We start from the raw sequence: 23,992 nt of genomic DNA, 5'->3' as shown, positions 1-23,992 counted from the left end.
TTATGGAATTCCACCACCTTCAGCAGCCCCATGCATGTGGAATGTCTTTCCTAATCAGGCTTAAAAGGGGGGCATTCAGCACAGTAATGATTGAAAACCTGCTTCAAAAAAAAAAGTAATCAGCAGGGGCATGTGACATGAATGCTCCTCCATGCCTTTGCCCTCTCGTTGTTAGACCACAGCTTATGCTGCTCATGGACAGCCGTAATGGCCACAGGACACTGCTAAAGCAGAAAGCTACTTTGCATGCTCCTCTTTATGAATCTATTTCATGATTAAACTTCTAAAAGTCACAACCCCCAACACATAACTGCAGTTTCATAGTAGCTGTGACATTATTTTACTATTCATGCTGTGAATTTCATTCTATAGTAAAATGAATATTATATTGAGCTTTTAAGTTGGTTGTCAGTGCAGAATAGGGAAGCTACACTTGGAGCATCTGTATGCAATCTTGGTGACAAGTAGGACCCTCTGGAAAGCTGTTACTGTTGGGGCAGAACTAATCATTCCATGTGAAATTATATAAGGAGAATTAGCTCTGACTCTACCTCATTTCCTTTCATACTGCTGTGAAAATAAGCTTAGAAACGCCAAACCTTCCCTCCTTATTTCTCTAAGTACTTTATTAAATACTACTTTTTATTAAGGCTTATTTATTGTAGGTGCTGGAAACAAAAAATAGCTACCTGTGTTTCTAGGTACTAATGGGATTTGCATCCTTGCCTAATTTGGCAGTTTTGATTTCCTTCTCGGGACTGGATTCCTGGGATCAGTTGCCGTTGCCTTCTCTGTACTTTGACTTTATTTCCCTGGTGGATCATTCAGAGTACTTCATATTTAAGGTAGCGTGCTTGATGTGATAGAAATTGTCAATCACAGACTGCCTTGGCTATTTAGAAAAAAGAGATATCAAAAGCCTGCTTGGAGCTCTAAGGAGCAGTCAAGTCACCTGCTGATTTGCCTGGCAGGAGCCTAAACTTGTACAGCCTTTAGGTTTAGAAAAGAAAACGCAGATCTCTGGAGGTCATCCACTCTATGTGAAGGCCCTGTACTGTATGTGTGAGCGTGTAGTGTTCATTGTAGAGCCAGATAAATATGTATACGCACTTTCTGACATGTTCATCATAACAGGTCTTAAAAACAATCAGTGAGGATTTGTGTAACCCCTCCATAACCTAATCCATTGTTAACTATCCCTAGAGGTAGCATATTTCCTCTAATACTATTCTAATTTTTTTCCTAACCTGTTAAGCTTCTTGTTTTTTGTTTTTGTTTGATCTGTTGTTGTTGGGTCCGTCATCCCCCCCCCCCCCCCCCCCCCCCCCGCCCCGCTGTGGATACTGCATGAGTGGGACATGATCATTTTTAACTTGCTGTTAACCTATCTTGAAGCCTGTGCCTTTCTTTAGTTATCTTTTTTTTCCTGTACCCTGCAAGCCTGTTTCCCTAACTTTCCCTGGTTGCTTAGGTTTTTTTCTGAGTTTTTCTGAGTTTGTTACATCTATGTATCCAGACCTGGACATAATGCACAACCTTAGTCAGTATCGATGATGAGCAGGATAAATCTTGCCATCTTTTGCATATGGTGCTCCTGTTAATACAGATGTGAATTAATCTTTCACTTTTTGCATTCAATTAAGTGTTAAACCCCTAGTTTCAGTTCTGATGTTGAGCATTAGTCCTACTTTTTTCAATTCTAACTCTGCTTCCCAGAATGATTGCAGCCCTTCCCAGGTAACTACAGAATTTTGCGATTGTTGTTCACCATCTAAGTAATAAACTAAAACATTCACTAATCCTGTCCTGAAAATGCTCTCTGTTATGGTGTGAGGGCCAAGAGGGAGAAAATTATTGTAGTCAGTCCTGCAACCTGTACTGTGTCGCAGACCTGACCTTTGGAGATGGAGTTGTGGAATTGGCTGTGTTGTATTCCGACCACTTCATCATCCTTGGGGCCATTTGCTGGCCTTGGTTGGTTATGCCCGTGTCCGTCTTGTACTGGGGAGCCTGGAACTGGATGAATTAAGTCAGACATCTTGTAGCTATAAGTGCTTAGGGAGGGAATCTTCAGTGAGATAAAAGAAAATGAAACACCTGGAGAATATTCATGTGGATCTGCACAGCTGAGTCGGCTCAGTTCCTTGGAGTGGTGTGTACAAAAAAAAAAAAAATCACCTACAATTAACTGGGTAAATACACATGTGCACACTTCTGTGTCTGAGTAGCTTGGGGTGCCTCCATACACAAATGGTCATCCTTCATGGCTTCTAGATCAGCACTTAAAAAAAAAAATATCTTCGATCAAAGCAATCTCAATATTTGAAGTAAGTATTATTTTGTGACTCTTGTAGACAAGGGAGGAGGGGAAGACAGTATCTCTACTTCAAAACCTTTTATTTCATTCCGTTTTCTTGGAACGTAATCTGCAGGTGTTTTTCTTTCATGTTAGTGTTTTAGTACACCTGATGTCATCAGAAACACTTTATTTTATCCTCTGTACTGGCATTTCCAAAAATGCAGCAACTAGGGGATGCTGCTAGGACCGTGGCTTATGGTTAAGGCAGATGTGATTGCAACATCTGTGCCTAGAAAAGCTGCAGTCTGATCTGCCTTCTGTCTTCAGGATTTCTGGGCCTCCAGAAGCAGAAGTCGTGCAGATAAGACATGTCCTTTGAGGTTTTGAAATGCTTCTGCTTATGTTGTAAAGCTCTTCCTTATTAGGCCCACAGGAAGCACATCTCCTACAGTGTGGCCAAATTGGCGTTGTTATTAAATACTTCTTCTCAGACTCTCCAGTGGTAACTCTTCTCCGTGGTGGTGTTACCTGGGAAAAGGAGCCTCTATTGTTGTCTCTAGCTGAGTATGTGGCCTCAAAACGTAACTCTGCATGATAATTTGTAACTTGGAAGCTGTGATGGGATCCAAAGAACCGTTTATAGAAGGCTTTTTACCTTTTTCCTTAAATTGGACTCTTCAGTGCTACAGCTTGCAACTTCTAACTTGGAACCTTCATTAGAACTCAATCTAGAATAATAGGAAGAAAACCCCCAAAGCCTTGGCACCAGACACATGAAAATTAATTTTCTTCAATGGTTCTCCCCTTTTGCACCTGTGTTCTTGCAAAATGGGTCTTTGCCCTTGGTTTATTCTCAGTGCAGCACCCGCGTTGGTTTCTACGTGGCATACAATTTGCATATTCCTCTCCAGATTATTAAGAAAACCCTGCCCTTTTCCATCATTTCTGAGCAGCTTGTATGTCTACTTTCTGATCTCAGGACTCTCCTGCTTATGTTGGAGCTCCCTGCTTGCTGTGTTTCGCCTCTGCTGTTGTGTCCTGCTCTCAAAGGCTGTGCCAGGTGAGATGTACATGCTTTTCTTTACCCTTTCAGGAGAGCTCCTTTGACCTGTCGTGCAGCCTGTGGGAAGGGGCGAGCCGGTAGCCTTCCTGTGCTCCAGCTATAAGCTTTTTTGAAAGGACTTCACTTAACACAGTGCACAGCAGGCAAACCAGGTATGCTCTGTGGCACATCAACAGAAAATGCATACTTCAGAAATGGAAAGATATATTGCTGTAAGTTCACGAATACAGGCTGTTTCTTCTGCAGAACCTAAGTAATATATTAAAAGAGGAACTGGATGAAACATGAATACAACTTCCAAATGAGGAAAGCAGGTGGTTTACATTATTTCCTTCATGCTTAGGTTTTATGTTGGTGTCATCATAACAGCGCATGAGAGATGAATATGCTTTTCTCTGTGATGTTTAAAATTCGATTACCTGAATATTTGTGTTGTTCAGTACTTTGAAATATTTGAAGGGTTTTATTTTTAACTGGATTGTACATGGAGTAATTTTGGAAGTTGAACAGTATATTTCATTGCAGACTACCCTAAAGTAAGTTCCTAATCGTTTGGATGTATAAATACTGTATTTAAAAATGTAAACTCTGAAAAGGTAGCTAATAAATTCTATTCAAGATGCAAACTCTGTTCTGTTTTTGGCATTAACTATGCAAGCTTGAAAATCTCGGTTTCATTTTAAAGGTAGGGCTTTTTATTTGTAAGTAGCCGTTGAAATAAATTACCAGTACAAGGAAACATTCTACTAATAAACGAGGGATGCCTGGAGTTGGCTCTACTAAGCGAGACAATTTAATTCATCCATCATCAGGGATGATGTTTCTTAGCAACACAAAGTATTTTCACCCGGGACACTTTCATGAACTTTCACACTTTTCTTCAAATACAGCCTCGGTAGTGTTTTATATGACCTGAAGTTTGTCCATTTGTCCTGAAGCTCCCAATACTTTTCCATTCCCTCCAATGATCAAATGATCTGATATATGTTTTTTCAGCTTAATAATACGCAAGTTGACTAGGGAATCATTTCACATGTTAGATTTTCCAAAGGGTTCTGGGAAATTATTTGTTGCTCTGTATAGCAAAGCTAAAAGTTATTGAAAATGTGTTACAGTTTCATAATAAAACAGATACGAGAAGTATTGGCTTGGGAGCTAGCTAAATGCTTTCTGATAGCCGTAGCCTCAAGGGAGATACTTGGATCATTTGTAATAAAGGGATATCTTTGATATCTTTTGGTGAATTGACTAGTATTCTGTTTAGATCATAACTTATGAAAAAACTGGCTTGATACGCAATGTTACATTATCAAATTGTTTGTGTGTAAGAATTGCCTTAATGTATGGATAGGATTTTCAGCGTTCATTCTTTTAATGCACTTTATGAATCAGAAGAAGCTGTTGATACATTAAGACTTTACCTTCTTGCTTTCCATTTTTTTAACACATGTGAAGCTGATTTGCTCAGCATAGTTAAACCTTGAGTTGCTGGGGAGATTTGGCTTGCTTAAGAAACCACTTCAGGTATATCACAAGTGTTACTCAGTACTGAGAGCAAGCATCTTACAAATGCAATGTATTATTTTGCTTTAAGGAAATAATATATTATTTTTGAATTTTTGGTGAAGTGCTCTGAAAACTTCTGTAATTCTGTGAATAGTGACTAAGCCTCTGCTTACGTCTTGCTTTCAGAGGAAAAGTTTTAGTGGTTATAGGATGAAAGCTTTATCAGCAGCGCATAATGATAAAGGTTTGAAAACTGTTGTGATGAGTTAACTATTACTCAGTTTATTTCACAAAGGTGTACAGAAACCACTTTAGTGGGAAAACCAAATTACAAAAATACTGGTTTGATTCTTCCTTGTACTTAAGGAAAAATCCTGTGTTGCAGCCTGTGTCATCTTAGCTTTGTTTTACTGAGTTTTCATATACAGGTGTAAAATTTTTATACATATGGATATATGCAACCCCCCCCCCCAAACAAATATGAATAATTAGTGGGATGATGTTATATAAAGGTTTTATTGATGGTGTTTCAGACTGTATGTAGTGTTAATGCATGAGGGAGTATTTAGGCAGTCCTGAGTTGCCAGCAAGGTCCATGCTGTCTTTGTCATTTAACTGGATGCTTTTCTGTAAGGATTTCGCATGTGAACTTGCCAGTAATTCCTGTGTGATTTCAAGCTAAATAGCTCTGGATTCCTAGAAGGTGTTTCTAGTTCTGGGATACTTAATTGCATGTCCAAACTTGGACATCTTGTTTAAGATCATCTTTGTTGCAGCGTAGGTGTTTCATGCCCTGGTATTAGCGTCCAGCATCTTGTGAGATCTCCAGGTGTTTCCTAGAGTCCTTTGAAGAATCACCTAAGTTGAAGCTGCTTCTGTTATCCCACAGCAAACAGTATCTGAACAAAGAAGAAAAGAAAGAAAATCTTACCAAAGGGCTTTGCTAGCAACAGGGGCTTTAGCCTTTAAAATGTCAAGTCTCTGAAAACAGCAGCAGTCACTTATGTCTGATGTTGCCTTACCTGTAAGTGTGAACTACAGCAGCTTGCAGAAAGGTCAGGGCTCCGTCTGCTTCCTCTCCTGCAAGACTTTGTTGCCTGTGGTGAAAGACTATCTGCATTTTCACCTCTGCCTTAGCATCCTGGGATCATCTGGGAAGCTCCAGAATCAGTTGTAGGCTCTCCTTGCCCTTTCAGGTACTGTATAGAAAATTTATTGCTTGTAGGAGTAGGCAGAGTTTGCAGTTGTGATGACTCCTTTAGGTAGTTGCAGTGTCAGGTGTCATAAAGATTTGCTGAAGGCTGGTGTTTACGCTGCAATAAAATAATGTATCTATAGTCATGTTGTAGACCTGTATTTGCATCTCAGCATATGGTCTTTTGTTCTGTATTGCTGTGTGTGTAAAGACTGACTTCACAGCTGGTAGTATATTTTGAGAAAGTCAAAGTTAAAAGATTTTTGAAAATTGAAATCTCTTCATAGTTAAGACTATTTTTCTGACTTTAAAACCAATGTCTAAATGTATAGAAGTTGCAAAGACTGCCACAGGCAAGTATGCACAACCTGTTTAGTAAGAAACCAAACCTCCCAAATACTCTCTAGAAATTACTGTGACATTCCTTTTCTAACTTGTTCCAGCGTGACTGAAGCAGCCATTGTGGTCCTTCTCTTTTACTCCAGATCGCTTTTATTCAGCTGGGGCTTCTGCCCTATTCTATGCAGTTTCCTGTGATTGGGTATAAACGTACAAAGTAATAATGTAAACTATCTCTCTGAAGATAGTAAAAGGTCTGGAGTAAGTCTCACAAATAGATCAGGATAACTTGTAACGAGGAACACACAGCAGTGTCAGAACTGTTGTAAATTTTCAAAAACCACTTTTCATCTTCATCCATCCATGATTAAAATAAAGAACATTCGCTTTATGGCCTGCAGCACAATCCAAGTTGTACTTTGCTGGCTTTTGGTTAAAGCAATGTACATATTATTTGAATTTTAGGAAAGACAATTTGAAAACTTACTATATTTAGGATTTAGTGTTGAAGTTACAAGAATAGCTAGTGTTTTTTGCTGTTGTTGCATCTTTTAATGTTCATGTGCAAAGAATGACGTGATTGGAGTTGTCACTGGGAACATCTAGTTTTTCTTGCAGAGTATTTTTGGGCAGCTCTTATTTGGAAGTACATGGGATGGAATATAAAAGATCTAGTCTACGAAATTACCATTTATGTTAAAGGGTCACAAATTATAATCATTTGGATGCTATTTCTGCAGTTATTCCCTGCCAAAATGGAGAAGGTCTGGGCAAACCGGTAAGGCTAAAGCATTTCTCAAGGTGGGAGTTTGGCTTTGGGATTCTCATTATTTAACATAACTATCTTTTCAGAGACTCAGGAACGAGATGAATTTATTGTAATTAGGATCTGGACACACTTATGAATGGGAGGTCAGATGTCTTTCTGTTAAGTGTTGTGTTTGCATGTAACTCACGCTGTGTGAGTTTGCATGAAAGCAAATGGTGGCAGTTCCATTTGGTCTGTCTCTAGTACCCAAAGCTATTTTGTGTTGTCAATAAAAATCTGATGTTCTCTACATTACTGTGCTTTATTTCCAGCCAAGGAGTAGTATATGAAAGTGTTATGGGACCTTTAATTGCTGTGGTTTTTTAAGTCTCCAATTTGAGTGTGTGTATCTGGCCCTGTCTCATTGGGAAATCTAGTGAAGCGTGCTTTTCCAAGCACATCATTCTGCTGAGCAGGTTATGGGGAGTGATGGATGTGGTCCATCACTTTGTTGGATGGAGATGCATCTCAAATGTTGGTGATGCTGTTTTGGCACAGTAGTGTACTGTGTTACCAAGGAGGATGACCAACTGATGGGACTGATGAGGTCCTACCATTGTACTTCTGTAGTACGGAAGGAAAGCCTGTCTGGCATAAATGTTTTAGGGTGTTTCAGGCCTTAACTGATAGTCCCTGAGATCAGAAAAGTAACTGGGTCCTTAAGTCCCAGTCATCCAAGAGATGTGGAGAGAAAAAAACCTTCACAACCTACTGTCACAAGGCTTTTAAGGTAAAATTTAGAGCAACAGCAGTCATCCTCTATGGCTTCCTACTGATAACATGGTTTTGTTCGTGTCCTCCTGGCTGTAGCTGTGTGTCTCTTTCTCCAGCTATTGCATATAAGGTCAGGGGTCAACATTTTTATTTTTTCAGTTTGCTAATCTGAGCCTTCAATCCCAACTTCCCTCCTCCTCCTCCAAGCTTTTAATAACCTAATAACCACTCTTCCACATGCGCTTCTATGAAGCCTGATTACAGTTTTTTGTAACCTCTGCTGTCATCAGTTAACTATCTTCAGCCAGGGAAGTCAGGCTTTGGTTCACTGATATCCTTGCACTAACAAAATAAGAGGACACTTGTTTCCATGTTAACGTGCTTTCCAAACTCTGGAAGTTTCCTCTATTTGCTTGACAAATTTTTGTTGGTACTCTGTAATTACATTGTGGTGCTTGTGTCCCTTACCCCTGGGCCTCTTTCTCTAGTTCCTAGTCATATTCTCCATTATTTGGAGTTGGCAGGTATTGTGTCCTATTCAAAGGAAGGGGTTTTATTCTTAACACAGTCTCAAAATGTAAAAACAAAATGCTGAGCTTTTTGCCATGAATTTTACTTAAATGGATGTTGATTGGGGGGGGGGGGGAATTACCTTCAGATCATTCAGGAATTTAAGTAAAAAAAATAAATACTAAGCTTGGTAACTTTTACAAACTATGTACACTTCTAAAGCATGTTGGGTTTTTTAGTTTTTTTTAAAAAATATTTTATTTGCAGAGGCTTCTGTAAGCTGTGGGTTTTACAGACCTGGGCCAGGCTTGCTTTTACAGTGCCTGATGGTGTAGCACCAGGTAGTGTAACGTGGCTTGGCTGGTCTGTCTCGAGACGATTGCAACCCATGCCTCTTCTCCTTCCCACAAATAAAGTGTTCTTTTATCTGTCAGTATTGCTCTTCTGTAATGAGGACTGACTTAACTGCTCAGTCCTCTTCTGTATGTAAGGTATGTTTGAAGTAAGGGTGATGTGGTAGGCTATTGCCTAGGTCAGTAGAGACTGAACCCTGCAGTAAACACTGTTTAGAGCATTGAATGGGAACTGCATCAGCTTAGATGCTCTAATATGAGGTTTTGGTCTGGATTTGATGTTTTGGAGGAGAATTAACAGTACTGAGAAGACTTTCTCTCGATGGGGCAGCTTAACTGTGGTTTGCAGTAAAAGAGAACACTTACCAGTTAGGCAGCTGGCACTCTGCACCTAGGTCATCCCATCCGTACTGTGTGCTTTTTGCATTTACGGCAGGCTGCAGCGAAGCTTGTTTGGTTTATTGCAGTTTCTTGAGTGTGATACTTTAAGGATAAGGGAATGACTTATCATTGGGTAGCTTCTTTCTGACTCGGTAAGTAAGCCTTCCATTATACATTAGTTTCAGAAATAAGCTATTTTGTGTGTGTATGTATACACACACACAAAATACAGAGCATCATGAAATAAGTACAATGGAATCCCAGTTGTCCAAACAAAAACCAAGGATCAAAGTAATTCTGTACTCAGTGTTAATGATCTGTATTTCATATGAAAGGTTGATCATTGCAGGGCCTTTTCTTCTGAAGTGAAGAACAGGCTGACCTGTTTCTCCCGCAGCTGGAAGGGCAGGGGGAAGTTTGGTTGATATTATTTTTTTCAGCAAGACTATCACAAGGAATGATAGGGCCAGTTGTTCAGATTGCAAAAGACTGTGCAGCCCCAGGCATCTTTAACTATGTGCGAAGACTGATTCTGTGCAATGCAAAAAAAAAAAAGAGTGGAAAAATGTGGTTCAGTTTAGACTGAACACTGATTCAGGTCAGGAAAAATGGGATCCTTCCCATTGACTTAAAATGGATACGTGAGACTTGTATGATGGCTCATATAAATCAAAGTGAATGGGCATTAGATTACACATTCATCATTATGATTATCATGTGCACTGCTTAGCACGTGTAACCTGGTAAGCATTTGCCAGTATTGTATTTAACTTTAAAGACAGTATTAGAACATTATATTCTGAATTTTACTTAATTTATTGTGGTGGTCTACAGCTTGAAGAGTTTGATGCAGAAAGATAAATCGTCAAGAACATGCACATTCTGTATGGGGAGTCTGTGGGTTCCAAGGGATTCTTTACATTCGGTGATACAGTAACTCAGATATAAAACATGCTTTTTAGTACAATAAAAATCTATTTTAAATTCTATTTTTAATTCAATATAAACCTATTTAAAACATCTGAAGTTAGATATGCAAATGCTTTCTTGTGGACAACAGCATTCTGCCCATCCAGTTGTATAACTTCACTTTAAGCCAGTTTTCTGTTTCCAGCCTCTTAATTGTTCTGTAATCTATGGAGTGCAAAGAATTAGATGTGTCCAGTGTTAAACATTTGGTTAACTTCGTTATGCTTGGGGAGATGGTTTACAGTTTGGGTCTTGGGGTGCAGGCTGGGACTTTGGCCTCTTTGACAGTTGTTTTAAATGTTGAATGCTGTTAGAGCCTGTTACCTCAGCTAACGAGACTTTCCCAAGGAAAGCCTCAAGAACATTTTATAGCATGCAAATAAGAGACTGAGACATTGTCTTTCAGGCATTTAAAATAATGTTAAGATCCATTGAAGGGATTAGATGGGCAGGGGCCACTCTTCAGAACTGAAAGATCTAGAGAAACCTGACAGTCAAGGTATGGTTAAGGATTTAGTGGATCTGCTGTGGAACATGTGAAGCATTCGGGTGAGGTTGAAAACATGGTATGTTTTGGTGGGCCAGCTCTATTCCTTTTGCCTGTTGTAGCTCCAGATGGGATGAAAAGATCTAAGAGTACGTGTGTGTGGAGAGAGCATACAGACTCTGCATCGGTAGTTCTAGGAAGCCTGGTAAGTATGGAATTAGTGTTTTCTTCTTCCCATTTGTGTTTTAAGTCAGACTATTCACTAGTTTTGTTCCTGGATTGTCACGCATCTCATATAGCTGTTCCTGCTGCTTGTCATCCTCTGCTTTCCCTGCTTTTGTGTTACTGTGGGCTGTGGATCTGCACTTGATTTAAACCCAATAAAAATCTCTATCAGAGCTTCTGTTAGTGTTGAAAGTCTCTAATCACTTAGGGTATTTTTTTGGCACGTGAGCTTAGGAAGGCCAACTCTAAATGTGACTGTGATTTTTGAGGGGGAAGAATAATCCACGTAGTTTTCATTGTTAGTGGAAACTGTAGATGAGAACCTCAAAGAGGAACACTGAGGGGCATCCTCTGTAGGTTGTCCACAGTGTATTTGGTCAAGAAAAGAAACGGTTTAAGGAATGTGACATGCGGTTCTTGATGCAGAAAAAAGCTTCTGTATGCCTAATACATTGGAAAACATTTGTTCAAAAGCATGTCTTCCTTGTGCGAAATTTGCCCCTGTAGTAGTATTAAGGTCAGTATCTACGTAGGTTGTCTCATACATACTGAATGTGATGCCTGAGGTCAGCTTTGGTTTGTAAATGAGACTTTAAGGAATGTTTTGTCTGTTCCTGTTAAAAAGCAACTGTGTAAGTTGTTTGTTTAGAAACTTACTTATTCCTGCTCTTCCTGGACTTGTATTCAGTTCCTGATTAAAAAATAACAGTTGTAAATGAAACATTGTGTCCTGTTTAACAAGTAAAGTTTGTGGAAATAGTCCTGATGTGTTTACATATGCTTATTGACCAGTTCTCTTAAGTGAATTATTGTAAATTTTAAGGTAAATGCTTTCTGTCCTGGATGTTTAGGCAGAGTTCTCTATTCTTTATTAAATCTTGGTGTGAAAAAAGTGTTGCCGATTTTGTGAGAATAATGACAGTGTTGTGTTGTTAATTGAGGAGTATTAGTCTGTGATGCAGGGAGGAAGTATCAAAATGCTGTTCTATAAAAATCAAATAAACTGGGATTCTGGGTCAAGAGGGCAAGTTCATGTGTCCGTGTAGTTCTTGGAATGTCCTGGCTTCACTCTCTACTACCAAAAAGGTCTCTGCCGTTTCTCATGCATTGGTGTGTTCACCGAGAATCAGCATTCTTTTTCTGTATTATTTCTTGATAGCTTTTTCATTAATCCTTCAAAAGTACTAGGCTGCTCAATGGAGTCAGAATAAAAATAATGCATTTTCTTCTGTTATGTTCCACTGTGTTATGTTTGCTTTCTGTGTTTCACATAAGCATTAGTCGGTGAACTGAGTTTGATTCTAGTCACTTCTCAGGTTAGATCTCGCGAATATGTGGATGGATAATATGCTCCGTAAATTAGGTGTGAAACAGTTGGAGAAACGCTCAATCTGGCGCTATGCAGAGCCAAGTCAGGTTTGGCCTGGCTTTATTTTAGCTCGTGTGTGCTACCTTATGTGTGCAGGGCAGCCTGGCAAGCCTAATGCCGGGCTGCAGCTAATCGGCTGTCCTGTGTCTAAGTTGGTCCTGTAGAAAACTGCTCAGATGATAATTTTCTGCCTGTACTTCTGTGTCAGTTTTGTTTCTTGTCCGTCACCTAGGCTATCTTCTTCCTGCTGGACTAGGTGATGAAGAGGTGACTTGGGTCTCTTCGCTGCTCACGTTGTAGCACAGCTGTGCGATGCTAAGCCTCATGTGGTGAATGTTGCTGTTGCAGGTTTTGCAAGTGGAAGAGTCTTTAGCACAGTGGCTTCCTGGAGTATGTATTGTGAGGAGGTGTTTGTTCTGGGCTGGCTGGAGGTTTGCACTGGTATTCACGCCCAGAGGAGTGTCTTGAGGAGGTGAACACCCCAGTTAGCAGCAAACCCCTGTGGCTTCTGCCTGCCCCATCATCCAGCAGCCAAATTCATTGCGCAGCACCTAGTTGTTCATCAGGGTGCAGGAGAGAGGAAGCAGGCTATTTGGGAAGCCACTTCTCATCCTTAGTGTTTTGTTAAACAGTTTAACTCTTAGTGGCTACTGCTTTCCAGTTTTTACATTCAACTCAGTGTTGCTATCAGTTGTAACTTTCTTGATGCTGTAATAAAAGTGTGTGTAGGATTACTTTTTAAGTATTGCTTGGCTGTCCTGGAATGAAGGTCATCTTACACTTAACCTTCTACAATTATGAGTGTGTAGTGGTGAGTCACAGGCCATCAAGCGCCACAGTTTTACTTATAAATAGGACCAGAGAGTATTTCAACAAAACCTCTTTTTATGGATTATCTTTAAGGATTCTGCCTAAAAATTAAAGCTTACAATTTTATATTACGTAGGTAGCAAGCAAAACTCAACTAGTGTTTCTTGTGTGTCATATTACTTCAAAGTTAGATTTATTATAGGTATATTATTTTAGGCAGTGTTGCAACTCAGAGTGGCTGTTCCCTGGAAGTGAATGCTGAAGATGTTCAGTGTGACCTGTGGTGGAACTGAGCTAGATGTAATTAATTATGGAAAGCAATCGGCTTATCTGTGATGTGAACAATGGAAAAAGAGAGCAAGGCATCAGTGGTGAAGGTGCAGCTGCCTCCAGCCTACCGGTAGAGAATCGTTAACTCCTGAAAACCCCGTCTGGGCAGAGAGTAGATGCCAAGGATGGAGAGCTGGGGCTCATACAGTCTCCACGTAATTAAGACGGTTCCTCAAAATTCTTTTGCCCACTCTGAAATAATTTCTTTGAATGTTTTGTAGCCTCTTAGCTCCTAGCATTCATATATTCAGCAACCTGTAAGTTCTGCTCAAGCTGTGAGTTTTACAGGGTTTCTAACGCTCTGTTTGAGGGAGACGTTGCTGTTATTTTTCTTTTCTTTAAATTTTACAAGCATTTTATATAATGATGTTCCTGTCATGCTTTTGGCCATGAATCAGCAAAGCATTTACGTGCCTGCTTTAATTGGAGCGTGGAGTTGTCTTGCTGTGCAAATGTTGAAGTCAGTGAGACTATTAATTAAAATTAAGTATCTGCATAAGTGCTTTTTCTAAAAATAAGTTGCTCCATAACAGCTTTGGGCATATTTGGGGAGGAGGGGTTTATTTCAAACTTTGAAAATAGGTATATAATTCTCTCGGAATTGTATGATGGTAAAATGTAGCAGCAATACCAGAGGGCAGAATGTTCATGGGATGCTGTGTGAACTTTCTGCCTCATTAAGATGTCGCATAAGCTGCTATTTGTTTATTTTTAAATAGAGAATAAAACTACTATGTTTTTTGTATTGCGCAGAGGATGGTGTCAAGGAAAACTTCAGGAAAAGTTACCACTTAAACTACCCTTGTAGTAGAAGCCCACAAGCTGTACTCATAGGAAACAGTCAGTTCATAGTCTTGCTTACTGAGTGCCTGGATACAACTCTGTTTTTCTTCCATTAAGTAAAAACTTGCATCAGTTATAACTAAGTCAATGCTTCTCAGTGTGAGATTTCTTAGCTAGTTGTGGTATGTGTCACTTACATTTTCTATCTGTAGTTGCAGGCATTAAAAATACTTCCAAGGAATACTGAGCTGTGGGTTTTTTCCTGTACATATTGGGCAATTCACTATAGAAATTCACTGTCCAACTTACTTTACAAAATTCTCTGGTTTATTAATTCTCCCAGCACCTTGATGAAATAGCGTACTTTTATCTCCTAAGTCTGGCTTTTTACCAGACTCACTTTATCATGCTAGCCTGTTACCTTTCTCTTAGATTTCTTTTAAAAATAGACTTCTTACAAGCCCCCAGTATTCCCCACCTGCAGCAAACCAAGACATTTATAGTGGAGGGAAGAAATCACTGGGAACACAAAAAAGAGGAATGTATATTAAGCCGCTTGTACTGTGAGATTTGTTTGCACCTCTGCTGTCTATTCTTGCAACACTTAAGGTCTTTCAGACATGCCTTTTTGCAAATATGGATATGAAGTACTGACTGCATTCTTATGCAGGAAATTAGAAGAGACCTTAAGGCACATGATGTGAGCTAGGAAGAAGCGTTATTTGCCTGAGGTCATACAGATATTTGAAGTCAGATGCAGAATTAGAGCGCAGGTGTTTTCTGACCAGAGGATGATACTTCTGAGGTGCTTCAGTGCGATGTATGTTATTATCCCCAAGCTGTTGTTTTTTTACTGCTGCAGTTCTTTTCTATTACTATTTATCATTTATTCTTTTATTAGCAGTAGAAACCGAGAAGCATGCTTGCACGTGAATACAGTTCAGATTCTTGCTGAAAATCACATGATTGTTTCTAAAAATGGGGCTCAGAAGGTTCCTATTTTAAGTCATTAATTAATATTGTGGAGGGAGGGAGTTGCATTTACTCAGTGTTGGTGCTAAAAGTTTCTGTAAAGCATTGTCATGTGAACACAAAGCAAAATTTACATTGTTTGGGTGAAAAATACCAATGTTGCCATCTTTACTATGAGCACATCAGTAGCTCTTTATTGCTTTTAAAATTTGATTTCATTGTAGTGTGGTGAGTTTTTCAATAAACATAGTGGTTTCATTTATATAACACTAGAATTATTGTTAATGCACGGTTTCATACTGCGAATTACGTATGTAATATTGTGTCCAGTGGGATCCTGTATCACAAAATTTGCATAGTTATAGTGCTAGTGACATCGTATCTCATACAAAGAACCTAGGGACCTGATACAATATCAGTAAAACTGTCTCATAGGTATGATTCAAACAGTTTTATTAGCAACATATGGGGTATGAAGGAGCCACGGAGGGTAGTTTTGAGTGTAAGGGTGCTGGCCTATCTTTTTCAGCCTGTAATTATATCAGTCCTCTTCTATGGCATTATTTGTTGCTGCTCTGGGATTGCTGAAAAATAGCTACTAATATGGTGACACAAAGGATCAGAATAAATTATAATTGTTGACTTTACAAGAAATTCATTGGCAAAAAGGCTTACTACCCTAAGCTGGGATGTCATTTCTGGTTTAGCTTCGGAGCTAAGCCACATACACAAAATAATATCTTTTTGCAAGTCTTAAGGTTTTCTGGCAATATTATCCTGTTGTACTGGATGCTTTTGTGATCTGACAGATGTGAGGAAGAAACTTATTTTGGCTGCATTTTAGTTTTTAATCTTAAGTTAGGAGAGCGCATTTCATTTAATTGATGCTAGGATACTCAACTCTTGTTCCCCAAAGAGAATACATTATAATTAGTCCTCTTCAAATAAAGTTCATCATTTAAATGTTTTGACAGTAAAAACTAACAAAAATATAACTAGAAGATTACAGTAGCACTCTGTTGTACTTCTTAAAATCATAATATATATATAAAAACATTTTTTTTACATGCTGTAAAAATGATGCAAGTTTGATGGTTTAATGTTTTTGCTAATTGGCTAACTGAAGAGCTGCAGTGTATACGTAGCTATTAGAGAAGAGTACTATTTGCTTTCTTCATAACTTTTTAAAATTCTTGTCTTTTAAACACTGGACTGAGCATTATCTCTTCGGAGAACAGCCTGCATAGGGAGTTAGGAGCGTTACATATCCTTTACTCGGAACTACCTCTGAATTCTTTCATTCCGCATTGAGGTTCAGCCTGGAAAAACTAGAGTTTGGAGGACAGAACTGGTGAAGTTTAGCAAGATATCTGTGGGGGCTGGTCATCTGTGCCTCTGCAGTGCTGGGACCTGTGTGCTATTTCCCTGATGTGGAAGCATCTCTTCATGTATTTTTCTCTATTCCCTTGCCATTGTTTCAGTGTAGGTGCGTGCTACACCTGTAGAAATCCGATGTGGAAGGATCCTGAGAATTGTTCATCTCTTGTTTTCAGGTAGGATGAAACCTGTTTGAATCACTCATGGCTTAAATATACATATAAAAAAAATGGTAAAAGAACACAATTTAAAATTTAATTGCTAAACTTCTCTCTTAGGGTTCGAGCTCTCAAATCAAAAGTGGCATGCCAGTTGAAGAGAGATTATAATTCTAGTATTTGCTTGTAACACTTCCCAGGGCTCAGTGTTGCTAAGATTTTCAAGTGTATACTCGGCAAGCCATCAGTGAAAATACTGAAGCATGCTGGGCTGAGGAGAGATTCCTGCCTGTTTGCAGTGCTCTGCCATTCTCGTAGCAGACTACTGGTACTTACTCCCACATCATGGTTTTGCATCCTGTGATGTTCCCGCATCTTAGTGGTATAACCTAGATTGTATTTCCTCTTTTTTTATTTCCTAAAATGTTCTCTAAAAAAACCAACCACCCCTTGCTGAGGTCAAGATGTGTTTCTTGTCAGAGGGGAAAATTAAGAGTAATTTGATGTGACTTTTTTTTTTTTCTTTCCCTTTTATGAATCTTGACTGGCCAGTTCTCTTAGGTGTGTACAAATAAATCACCACCTGTTGGTATGGAAGTAAGGATTGCTTGTCTGTAATCCTAATTTCTCTGTTTTCCTCTCTTTTTGGAATAAGTTTTGTTTGTGCTAGCACTTCATGTCTTTGGGAGCTTGTTTGACTTCCACAAGCCTTCAAAGATAACTGCAGGTGATTCGGGAGCTATTTCAACTAGTTCTACCAGTATTCAATAGGAAAAGACCTCAGACTTTGTCAGTTTGAATTTATGTTTTGAAAACTATCTTCCCATCCTATTTCTACCCAACTCTTTGAAAGCATGGGTTGAAAACCTACAAGTTCATTGCTGTGGAGAATCTTAAGTTCTTCTGTGAAGACTGAAGTAAAAAAGTATTAAGCCTTGTCACTTTGAGAAGTAAGCAGAAACATGTAATTTAACTTGCAGTTGAGAAGTGGACGGATATCAACTTCTAGGTGTATAAACATCACAATCTTCTGATCTTTGTGTCTGATGCAGGTGGTCCTCTGGCTTCAAGGCAGCCATCTACAGGGCGAAATAGTCATTTTCAGTGTGTCTCATAAACAGTCAGCTCTTTCTCTTAGACATCATTAAGAATAAACTTGTACTATTCTAATGTAATTTTTTTGGCCTTTTTTAATGTAATTTTGCTTATGCACTTTATTATAGTGTTTTCTCCTTTCTGGTGTCATTTTTCTGTTTGAAGTAGAAAGTTCACACCCACTTTGCTAAAGGTGGTATAGGCGTGATTTCTAAAATTAACTATTAAATAAAAAAAAATATATAAACATATCTGGACATCACATCATAGGGATTTGAGAACTGTCTCAGGAGCCTCTAAAACCACTCATGTTAACTGTTGCATATCTTCTAAATGTGTTTCTTTCAAAGTACTGGAAGACTTCCAAAAAGTTTTTATATTTAAAAGGACAAAAAGGATGTTGCCCAGGAAAGTGGATTTAGCCCAGGACAAAGTAAAGTAAAGGTTAACTTGGACTTCTGTCAGTGAAGGCTTAAAAGCTGGGGTGGGGGTGGGGAAATGCTGGTCACTATGGTTTCATGATAGAAGGCTTTGTGATGAGACAAAGCTGATATTTTTTTTAATAGGATTGTGTGTCTGGCCTATGTTGTTATATTAAACTAATTTCTTTTAAAGCATTAAATTATTGGAACATAGTATTTTGATATAAAAACTTGGTTTATATGTAGCAGAGACACAGAAAAGATTAAAAATGTCCTGTTGCTTACAGCGTAACTTTGAATGGGATGTGAAACACCTACATCAAGTGAGTCTCCAGTCTGTTTATGGCCCAGTTACGCTTAATCAGTAGTTTTGTTGGTGATTTAATTTTTGCTGCTTTATTTTTCAGATGATGCAAAGTATACTGGAGGAATATATCCACAGTTAGTCATGTAGTTCAGTCATCAAAATACACTAAAACTTGAGTTGGGAAACCTTGTTTTAATAACACAGGTATGATATGAGGAGAGGTAGGGAGAGCTGGGATAGTTTAGCTTAGAGATGAGCATGCACCAACTGAAATATGGGAAATTAAACACAGGAAGTTTTTTACTGTAGCAGCTGAACATTGGAACAAGGTGCCTAGATAGGCTGTGGAGTCTCCATCTGTGGAGATGCTCAAAACTCAGCGTGGTCCTGGGGAACCTGCTGTAGTTGACACCTGGCTTGAGCAGAGGGCTTGGACTAGTTGGTCTCTGGAGGTCTCCTCCAACCTCATCCATTCCCCGATTCTGTGTGATTAGCTGTGTGGTGACTATAATGCCATGGCGAAAGGGCTAGTGCAGTCTTTGGGTATACAAAAGACACCATGAAGTAGACAATCATGTAAAACCTTGATATTCACTTACACAGCACTGCAAGGCAGCTGTTGGTATGTTGTCTTGAGTGCTGGTGGGGTGGGATGTTTTCCTGACATGCTTAGAATGATACTGGTGGCCATCTCCTGTAGAGAGGACCTATAATGGCAGGTCAGGTTGGTGGAATCTTGGGGGAGAGGAGACAAGGCTCACCTACCTCCTCCATCATGGGATTTGATCAAGCGTGAAGTAAATGGACCTACCTGCTCTTGATGATCAATGGGTCTAGGTGACTGTGGATTCTCCTGTCTTTTGCCTTTAGCTCAAGTGAAGTCTTCCACCCTTCCCCCACCATCTCCCAGATCTTACCAGACTAAGGACAGTATTTGGGATAAATATTTGGGTGATGTAGTATTTTGACAAAGCTTCTTAGCCTAAACCAGCTGGAAAGTTAGACCAGATGAGCTCATATCTTTTTTCTCTTCCTTCCTCCACACACACCCCCCCCCCCCCCCCCCAATGCTATTACAGTTGGGAAAATTGCACTTTATTGTCTGTCCATGGGGCTGAAGCAGATAGAACGGATGGGAAAAGGTACAGCTCACCACTGGGATCCATAGGCAAGATTCCCAAACTGCTGTGTTGCAGACGTCTAAAGCAACACAGCCTGGTATTTTACTCCTCCCAGTTTTGGATGCAGGTAAATGGTGCTTCTGATAAATATTCTGATAAATATGATGTGTTTCTTAGATGAAAAACGGAAAGTGTATAATACCCCATTTGACAGGCAGGAAACAAGGTGCAGGAGTTCAGTGGCTCATAGCCAATAATTCAGTGTAGAGGTGGAGCCCTGGGCTCCCTGCTCTTGCAGTATGTTGTCTCTTTTTTTGTGGGTCACTTGTTGATGCAGAGTATCATCAATTCCAGAGTAGATTCATTAGTTCAGCTTCATCCTATGCTTTGTGGGATGATACTCTTAATTGTGAAGGTGCTACTTTTCAGAAGACTGTTAATGGATCAAGTTTAAACAACTTTTCTTACCTCTCCGTGTGATGCCTGTTTGAGCAGGTACTCTGCAATAAAGACTTCAGTGTGTGCAATCTGGGGTCTACCTTGCTCTGTCTGTCTTGATTGTATGGCGGCACTAACTGGCTGTATAAAATAAGGAGACTTGATGGCTTTTTGTGCCTGGTTCAATGGGTATGGAGTTCTTGATTTTAGTAAATGTCTGCTAATGATTTCTCCTGTGCTTGTCCTGAAATGATGGTACAGTTCACATTGTGCTTCCAGTGTATGGTAAGTCTGGTAAGGTGGCTGGTTTTGGGAGTTGAAGGGATTTTTCCTTCAAGGGAAGACTGGCCACATGCTTGCTGGCTTCTCGTTCTGCTTTTTAATCACAACTTGGATTTGCATAGTGGCAACAGAGGTAGGAAATGTTAAGGTCATGAACAAGGTATGTTTCTTATCAATTGTGCTGTACTTGTAATTCAAGTAGACTGGCTTCATGTGGCTGTACAGGAGTGACAAACCTGAGAGGCAGGTAGGCCCTACAGTGACGTAGGAAGAGATGACCAAAAATGTGTGGCCAGTCAGATCTGTATCTCCTATTTACCGCCCTGCCTTCTCCCCCCAAAAATAAAAATATGGAATTCCACTGTTCAAACTAATGGTGGTCAACAGTGAATTGGGACTGTTTTTTTGCACATCTGGTGGGGGAAATCAGTTTTTCTCACACTGAGAATTAATAAATTCAGTTGTATCTTCAAGTGTAAAAGACACTCACTTGTGCATTAAAAATAAAATGAAAATCTGATCACTTTTTTGTGAATTTTGCATGTAGTGGACATATCAGTCAGTATTTTAAGGGAGGGATCCCCCCTCCCCAGTGTCTGTAACGTTTAACCAGCTGGCTTTGGCTCTCTGAATGGAAGGCTTTGTACTTCATTGTGTGCATTGTCTCATTGTAACTCCATGAGACTTTCAGCTTCTTATTTTGAATATGTGGCTGCAAGTTGCTTAGGTACTTTTTCTAAAAGACATTTATCGTGCTCAATTTCATATGGGGTAGAGCATAGGAGTGGGCCATGCACTGTACAGCTTGTGTGCATCTAAAACTGCTCCAAGCCTGGTCTGTGTAAGCTAGGAAGCCGGTGTGACATGGTGTGTGTCAGTGCTGTTCCTTCTCCTTTCCTCTTTCTTTTCCAATAACATCTGAACTCATCAGGCATTTTGTACTGAATCTGATGGAAGAGTAACAAGCTTAAAGGTTTTAGGCTCCGATGTGTTAAATTAAAATACGTGGTCAAGTTACGAAAGACAGTATTACAGGCTGCAAGGAGGGAAGGGCTGCAGCATCTGCTCTTATGAGACAGCAGAGAATTCAAGTTATTTCTTAGATTGTGTTGCTTATATTGACAAACATTTCCTCTGGTGTCCTAATTGATTTGTGTATTTGATTCTGAGGCACCAGAAGTGTGCTAGCACTGTAATTGTCTGTTGTAGAAGCATTATTTGAGGTCTCCATAGCATGGAGATTGTTCGAACTTTTACAGTCCATTTATTCTAATGAAGTGTTTATTGGCTTGTTTGATGCTTGTGATACTCTTTTCCTCCCTTACCTTGCCATTTCCTTACAGTAGTTATTTATGTTCCTAGCGCCTAGGTTTTTCAGGGAATTCTTACTTTTAAAGCTTAGAAAATGTCTTGTTAAGAAGCTGTTTTGCAGCCGCTTTTTATTGTAAAGATGTGGGGTTTTCCCTATCATTCTTCACTCAGTCTCTTTGATAACAATAAAATAGGAATATTATAAAACTATCAGTTGAGTAGTCAGGTGTCTCTAGGGAGTAAGTAAATTGATTGCAGCCTACAAAATTTTAAAAATACAAAAGAAAAGTTTTTCTTAGGCAATTAATGCTATGTCATTCTTAGTGTAATGTAGGAAATACTTGCCTAATTTGTTTTCAGTGGCAGCCAGTGCAATAGTGAAGCCATAAGGAAAAGTTGTTGAAAAAGTAGAGTTTTGGAAAGCCTAGTTCTTGAGTAGTGCTTTTTCCTTTAGGTATTGCCAAAGAGTGGAAACACTGAAGAAAACCTTTCAAGTACTACAGTGTTTGCAATTTGTAGGTGGTATTACCATCCGCTATGGTTGGGGAAGGTTTTATACCCATAGCTTGGGCACACAGGTGGATTTTTTTCAGGCAGATGATACATGTGAGATTGAGGAAAGAGGCTGAAGACATAAATCGTAACTTACTACAGGAAATAACAGACTTTTGGTTATTCACATGAAATCAAATGCCAAGGATTATAGATAAAGTTATGAATGTATTTATGATGAATGTTTTAATTATTTGTGTCCTAAATTCTGCCATGTTTCAGATTTAATTAAATTTGAAATACAGGAGTAAACAACAAACTCCAGGCCCTTTACTACTTCCACAGATTGCTTACAGCCACCACGATGCTTTCTCGATGCAGGGGTTTTGCCAGATGGTGAAGATCTGTAATGCCTCTGAGGCTGCTTCTTGCACAGATACGCAGGGCTCACAGTAGCCTCGTGAGTTGGGCAGAGGTAAAAGTCCCATGAACTTAAAGTAGTATCATCATCTGGTATGTATCAGCAGGTGGGAGAGGACAGGTAGCACAGCCTGTTCAGAAGTGGGGAGAAACAGCCTGACGTAAAGAACAGTGTCTCTCTTGCCTCTGATCCAGTCCCCAAGTGAGTGAACTTGGTGTGATTTGGGGGGGAAAAGGAAATGTTGGTTCACACAAGTATTACACATTGCATATTTTTTTACCGTAAACTGTAAAAATTGTGTATGTTGTGAAGACAGAACTATGATTGACATTGTACAGGATAGGATTTATGAAAGTTTTTGAGAGTCTTTGCTGAACTGCTGTTCTTAGAATTGATTTAAACATTTAGGTACCAGAGTATCATTGTAACTCCATGAGACTTTCAGCTTCTTATTTTGAGTATGTGGCTGCAAGCTGCTTAGGTACTTTTTCTAAAAGACATTTATCGTGCTTAAATTCATATGGGGTAGAGCATAGGGGTGGGCCATGCACTGAGATACTACTAGCACATGGAAAGCAATAGTGGGTCCAAGGGCAGACAGGTGTTTGTTGGGATGAGTGGAGGTTAGATGGAGACCACCAGTGCCACTCTGAGGGGACCAACTTCCAGTTTGTTATTCATTTGCATCAGGTATATAGCGGGTAATTACAACCTGTCCACCTGTAACTCATTTCAAGCTTCAGTGTGCAGTTAAGTGGCTCCATAAACGTTAGTGATTTTTCATGTGTGGGCTTTGATATGCAAGGGTTGTCGCTAAGTGTAGAAGAAAATTCAGGGTGCGTCTCAGCTGTTGGCTCCTTTGCACTGTGGTGCTGGTAAAAATGCAAGACAGCATGGGGGTTGCAGAATTATAAAGTGATCATTTTGTTCTTGGGTGCTCAGGTCTAGAAGGACGAGTACCTCCAAGGACTGTCCTGTACTGTGGACTTCTCCCAACTACTGCTCTCCTACGCAAGGCCTTCCCATTGCACCTTCTGAGTGTTCAGCTTGTCTTCATCCCCTCTGGAGAAGTGGTGGGCTGAAGCTGGAGCGGTGATGACTGGCTGTGTTGTGGGGAGCCTCTGTGCACTGTCTCTGATGCCTTCCTGTTATTTGAAAGCAGTTCCTTCTGACTTTGTACCTTTTTCTTCTGTGGTCAGATTTCACAAAGGATGTGCAACTATGTTTTACGTTGGAATGCATTTTGTTTTTAACAAGGCCACTTTTCACAAGTAAAAGCCTAATGGAAGCCTAGCTGATGGAGAAAGATTTTTTTAAAATTATTGGAGGCTTAGAAATGGTAAAACTTAATTCAAAACCAGAAAAAATTAGAGTCTTCCATTGCTCTTTCAAGGTGCTGTTGCTAGAAGCTTGGGTTCTTTTGCTGAATTATGAAAACGTAGCACTTTAAAACCT

At 39.6% G+C, this 23,992-nt stretch overlaps 1 protein-coding gene across 13 annotated transcripts in view; it reads left to right on the top strand.

Moving 5' to 3' along the window:
- Positions 1-23,992, top strand: part of GTDC1 (glycosyltransferase like domain containing 1) — a 185,979-nt gene that overhangs the window by 7,138 nt on the left and 154,849 nt on the right. The window contains exon 2 of one of the 13 annotated variants that reach the window (XM_055812998.1): positions 3,393-3,514. The exons of 9 other annotated variants lie outside the window; for them this stretch is intronic. The gene's annotated coding sequence lies outside the window, so the exon portion shown is untranslated. Of the gene's footprint in view, positions 1-3,278; positions 3,360-3,392; positions 3,515-3,549; positions 3,575-16,643; positions 16,667-23,992 lie in introns of those variants that run through there. 3 more of the 13 variants (XM_055812999.1, XM_055813002.1, XM_055813003.1) reach the window with 3 other exon arrangements.

This window comes from Falco peregrinus, chromosome 8, assembly GCF_023634155.1.
Source record: "Falco peregrinus isolate bFalPer1 chromosome 8, bFalPer1.pri, whole genome shotgun sequence".
In the NCBI taxonomy this organism is placed as follows: Eukaryota; Metazoa; Chordata; class Aves; order Falconiformes; family Falconidae; genus Falco; species Falco peregrinus.
This window is presented reverse-complemented; position numbering and strand designations above follow the sequence as displayed.